This window comes from Hyperoodon ampullatus (assembly GCF_949752795.1).
Source record: "Hyperoodon ampullatus genome assembly, chromosome: 8".
In the NCBI taxonomy this organism is placed as follows: domain Eukaryota; kingdom Metazoa; phylum Chordata; class Mammalia; order Artiodactyla; family Ziphiidae; genus Hyperoodon; species Hyperoodon ampullatus.
Window position 1 is genome coordinate 86,487,299 of NC_136921.1, and position 6,061 is coordinate 86,493,359.

The window sequence follows — 6,061 nt, forward strand, 5'->3', positions numbered from 1 at the left end:
TATGGTGATCTCCCTGTGTCTACACATGGTCTTCCTTCTGTATATGTGTCTGTGTCCTAATTCCTCTTCTTATAAGGACATCCATCATATTGGATTAGGGCCCCCCCTAATGAACTCATTTTAACTGAATTACCTCTTTAAAGACCCTATCTCCAAATACAGTTACATGCTGATTACTGGGGGTTAGGACTTCAACATGTGAATTTGGAGGTGAGAGGGGATGGGAGACACAATTTAGCCCATAGCAATGGGGTTGTATGCAAAGAGCTAAGCTCAAACCTCTGAAGGACAGAACTACAGGGCTGAAGAATCAGAGACTTTATAAACTCTCAATTAAAAGCCCTGACCCAACTCAATCACTGATTGGATTGAGATGATCTGTCCTTCAATCTATCTGTCTAACTGAGGAAACGGGGACCCTTCACTAATGGAAGATATCAGCTGGAGGCTTCTTCTTTTACACACAAAGTCGGTCATATAATAAAAGATTATTAGACGTGTAAAGAAGGAAAAGGTGACCAATGACAAAGACAAAATACTAATAATAAAAGCAAACCCTTCCTTTCATTGAGAAGGCTTTAAATTACAGATTCAATTTAGTTAAGAGTTACTGGATTATCTGGTTTTCTCTTTCTTCTTGTGTCAATTTTGGAGAATTGGGTCTTGCTAGAAATCTCTTTCATCTAATTTTTCAAAATTATAAAGTTTGTTTATAATATCCTTTTGTGATCTTTTAATATCTAAAGGATTTGTAATAATGGTAAGCACATGTAAAACGCCAGAAAGTTCAGTTCACAGCTGATCCAGGCTGTGGTAAGGTAAGATATTTTCTCTTTTTTCCTGATCAGTCTCACAAGAGGTTTATTATGTTCGTTAGCTTTTTTCAAAGAACTATCTTTTAGCTGTGTTGATTTTCTCCATTATATGTATGTTTTTATTGCATGAATTTCTACTTTTTTCATTATTTTTTCCTTTCTTCCACTTTCTTTGGGTTTTATTTCTGCTCTTTTTCTTTCTTTTTTTTCCCCAGATACTCAAACTTTTAATTCTTACAAAATATTATAGAAATGAACCCAAACTAAACAGATATGTAAGTATGTACAAAATTTTACTTGTGAAAAAAAATCTATAAAAGTAGACAGTTAAAAAAACCAAAAAGATTTAAAACCAGTACTATGAAATTGATTTTCTCAAAGTAAAGTAAAAATAATTTAAAACTGCTGATTGTAGTTGGTTTTCTAGGCTTATTTACATAATTTATTGTGGTCAGATGTATAAAGGAGCTTTTTTTTTTTTTTTTTAGAATATCTTTGGTTTCATTTTATTTCATCAAATAATCCTGATTTTTTTTCCCTTTGCAAATCTTTCAACATGAGGACATGGCATTTAAGTTACAAATCAACTTTGGTCTTCTTGCTATTGAGTCACAGGTTAAAAAGGCAATGTGATTTGTCCTCTTTCAGGATCAGACATTCAAAGAATTCTAATCAGTTCACTTGACAGAAGTGAGCTCGTGCTTTGAGGGGTAAGCAAGATAAATTGACTGAAACATTGGGAGTCTGCTGTCTTGAGTCTCATGTTCATTGCAGTTCTTTGGTTAACCATATCATGTAGACATCAAACTCATCCAGGCATCTGAAAGGAGATTCAGCAGTGGACCACAGGGAAAGAATGAAGCAAGCCATGGAAAAAACAAAACACCATCACCAACAACAACATTCACCTCTGGAGAAGGCCCTCATGTTATTGAAAGGAGCTTTGTTTCCCTCTCCAGGCTGAACTGATATAGTAACAGTTTCATTCTTGTGGTCAAAATTCATTTTTCCACAAATAGGCTGGCTGAGATAATAAGTTGTCAAAGTACAATTTGCATTGGAAAGTCAAAGACCTTCTAAATTGTTGATATGTTTCATATCTATGGGTTCTTATTTCTTCCAGTAATTTAATAAACCTTTCAAAGGTTCTTACTTTATTATCCAGATCAAGATAACTTTCTCTTACTTCTTAGTACTGCCTCATTATTTCCTCTTGATCTCCATGACTAGCATGTTCTGCCTATATCTTTTGTCTTAATCTATTAATTTCTTTGTCTAGAATCGCTGCAGAATTTTTTTTCTCCTATCTGCTCTGGGCAGATTTATCTTCCTTTTTTGTGACATTTTCTCTTCTAGTTCTTTTTCTTTCATATCTAGCTCTTGTTTCTTTTTAGTTAAAGTATCCAAGTGTTCTTTTTGTTTTTCTTCAAAATGCCATTTCTCTTGTTTTTGGTTATCCACTTCAGAATCAGCAGGGTTTGATTCATCCTTAAGTGGATCTGCTAGCTGATTAATTTTCAGTTTAATTGCATCATCATACTTGTTTTCTGCTTCTATTTTCAGACTTTTAAGATGTTTTCTTTTTGTTGTTCCAAATTTTTCTCAACTATTTTCATTTTTATTTTATTTTCCTGAGACTCATCTTCCAAAGTTGCAACATCTGCAGACTGGAGTTCTTCTATATTCTCAAGTTCCCACATTTTAGAAATACTTTTTCTTATTTTTATCTTAACTCTTTATAATGTAGTTGGCACCTTCTAAGAAAATTTTCATTGTGTTTAATATCCTTTCCAAGGATAGACAAATGTTGCTGAAGATTTAATATCTGGGCTTACTTATTTTCATCCTCCTTCTCCAAGTCAGTTTGAAATAAATCCACATCTCTGTTTAGAAACTTAGGTCTTAAATTTTCAGATAAATAATAATGTCCCACAAAAACGTGATCACCATCAGCAGTAAAAGCTACATTTCTTGGCTAGCTTTGGGACTGCATTACTGCACAAGTTACACAATTATTTTTGACTAGTAGCACTGTCTCTATGCCTCTCATGTCAGTTAGGCTATTTGCAACAACTGCATTTTCTATTTCTAAATCTGTCAGAACTGTTGGAAACTGGATGATAAGCAGCTCTGTGTCTAACATCATATGTCTTATTCCAAAACTCAGAAAATATTATCTGTGGCTTGGTGGATAAAACCTTTTCATCAGTGCCTGAAGCAGTCTTTCATCACCATGATTATGGCAACAGTTGCTCTGTAGAAGTCCTTTTAAGCAAGATTCAATAGCCAGAGCAAGCTCAGGGTCCCAAAGATGAATGCAAGCTCCTGAAGAGCCTATGGGTTTATAGGTAAAATGTCCACATCTATAAGCATCATCTCTGGCTTCGAGAAGAGTTGGAACATGAGGGCCAAATCCTTTTAGTCGATCAGTATTACTTTCAGTTCTTTCAGTTGTTGCTGATTGTAGTTCAGCATATACTTCACATCTAATTCTTCTCTCAATTCTGGTATGTTCCTCTTTGTTCTTTTCTATGGCTAAAACTGTTCAATCTCTTGATTGAACTTTCTTGATCCCGTAAGGCCTTTACACTCTCTCCTTTTTTATATATATAATTTTTATTTGATTATAGTTGATTTAAAATGTTGTGTTTCTTCTGTACAGCAAAGTGAATCAGTTATACATATATCCACTCTTTTTTAGATTCTTTTCCCATATAGGTCATTACAGAGTATTGAGAAGTGTTCCCTGTGCTATATAGTAGGTCCTTATTAATTATCTATTTTATATATCAATCCCAATCTCCCAATTTATCCCTCCCCCTCTTCCCCCCAGTAACCATAAGTTTGTTTTCTACATCTGTGACTATTTCTGTTTTGCAAATAAGTTCACTTGTACCATTTTTTAGATTCCACATATAAGCGATAGCATATGATATTTGTCTTTGTCTGACTTACTACACTCGGTATGACAATCTCTAGGTTACACTCTCTTTTATTTATTTATTTATTTTGTTTTTGGTACGTGGGCCTCTCATTGTTGTGGCTTCTCCTGTTGCAGAGCACAGGCTCCGGACGCGCAGGCTTAGCGGCCATGGCTCACAGGCCTAGCCGCTCCGCAGCACGTGGGATCTTCCCAGACCGGGGCACGAACCCGTGTCCCCTGCATCGGCAGGTGGACTCTCAACCACTGCGCCACCGGGGAAGCCCTACACAATCTTTTAACTAAGATAATTTTTTTGCCTTTTCAGCTGCTCAAGTCCCAAAGATTGATTAGTGCTTTTTTTTTTTTTAATTCTTCAATTCTTTTGCAAAGCTACTCATCATCTTTCTTTAATGTTCAATATGCATTTAGGGAATGGTTATATAAAACTTCAGCTTCATTATAGGCCCTTTTCTTAGGAGTAACATCTCCTTTCAATACCATACGTTTTGGTGTTCATGCAGTTGTCTCTTGACTAATCTTTTCTATTTTATCTTGAATATCCTTGTATTTTTTCTGCTTCATTAAGTCTGACCTGCTGTTTTTCCATTTTCCTGTCAAGTCTAGCAGCACGATCTTCTCCAATTTTTATGTTATCTCTGATAGCATTCAGTTGTTTTTCAGTTTCATTGACCACTGCCCAAGGCATTTCACATTTCAAGTACGTTAAATTGGCCTTCATTGTACTTACACTAGGAATACTTTGTAAATGTCTTCTTTCTCTAAACACTGGCACTTTAGTTCAGTAAATTACTCTTCCTTGATTTATCTACTCCTTTGTTCTTTGTTTCCATAATGTGTAAACAATCTTCCTTCATCTGTTCAAGTGGGGTTGCTTTCATGAAGAATTTGTATTTGCCTCTCTCAATTTTAGACAGCTATAACTGGTTGCTCATCTCGTGTTAAAACAGAAACTGGATTATCCACCTGCATGTTAAAATGATCAAAAACTGCAATTAGCTCTTCTTTCCTAGTAGAAGCCACGTTTCCGTTTCACTTTTTAGTTTATAAGATCAACTTCCGTCCATGCTGATGAGATGTCACACAGCTGTAGAGTCACCATACACATTTGTTTTATAGGCATCACCTCTGCTGTTCCTTAATGTTATTGAGACAGCTGCTGAGTTCCATTGTTGCCAGCAACAAAGTTGATATTAGAACCAAATTTAAAAGGTGTAAGCATGGAATGACACATGAAGTTTCTTAGCTGAATACTCTCAATTATCCCAATTTCTCCTGCAAAGTAGAAGTATCATTAGTGAAAGAAACTGTACGTTCATCTTCCTCATTTTATCAAAATCCTCCAGCTCTTGTCTCAGTCTTTTGGAATTTTTAGGAGAGTTTTCTTCCTCTCTTTTGGCCATCAGGTCTCAAACAAGACGAAGTCTCCTCAAGGAACAGATCAGCGGGACTGTCGCGGTGCAACCCTACGCTAAGGCTACTCTGGGCGCGTCCTGGCCTCGCCTGGCCGCCATTGGCCCACTGGAACCGCGTGCCTGCCGCCCGGTGCTCCGCACCTGCCTCTGCTGTTTTTCTAATTTCATGAGACAGATTTTTAGATCATAAGTTTTTCCATCTTCCTTCTTTCCTAATATGTGCATTTTATATGCTGTAAATTTCCCTCTCAGCATGGCTTTTGCTGCATCTCCCAACTTGTGACAGGTTGTACTTTCAAGTGTTAATCCGCTTAAAATATTTTCTAATATCCTTAATGATTTCAATGTTTGAACAATGGACTATGTAGAAATGTATTTCTTAATTTACAAATGTGTGAATTTTCTACTTAAAATTTTATTTATTTCTAGCTTAATTCCACTGTGGTCAGAGAATATGCTCAGTATCATTTCAGTTCTTTGAAATTTGTTGCGACTTGCTTTGTGGTCCAGCGTTTGGTCAGTTTTGCTTAATTTTCCATGTATACTTGAAAAGTTCTACTTTCCCCTAGAATTTGCCTGTTCATTCCTGGCACTCTCTTGTGGCTTGTTTATCTTAGTAGTGATTTCCTTTACTTCCTTTTTTGAAAAATTAAACTGTGAAGTATAACATGCATCATGGAAAAAACCATAATTCAAAAAATAACCACAAAACAACAAAACCCATCCTCCAGGTCAAGATATAGAATATAATTAGCACTCGAGAAACCACATGTGTGTGCCTTTCTGATCACAATTGTATCTCTCCCCAGGATGTAACCATTATCCTGATTAATTTCCTTGCTTTTCTTTATAAATGTACTACCTCTGTGTGCATTTCAAAACAAAAGGGC

The 6,061-nt window shown here is 35.9% G+C and overlaps 1 pseudogene across 1 annotated transcript; it reads right to left on the reverse strand.

Moving 5' to 3' along the window:
- Positions 1 to 1,431: 1,431 nt before the first annotated feature.
- On the reverse strand, positions 1,432 to 5,159 carry LOC307057122 (structural maintenance of chromosomes protein 6-like; annotated as a pseudogene). The gene is made up of 2 exons: positions 4,039 to 5,159; positions 1,432 to 3,411 (listed from the first exon to the last, which is right to left on the reverse strand). The product of its transcript is annotated as a structural maintenance of chromosomes protein 6-like (transcript).
- Between the last annotated feature and the right edge of the window lie 902 nt (positions 5,160 to 6,061).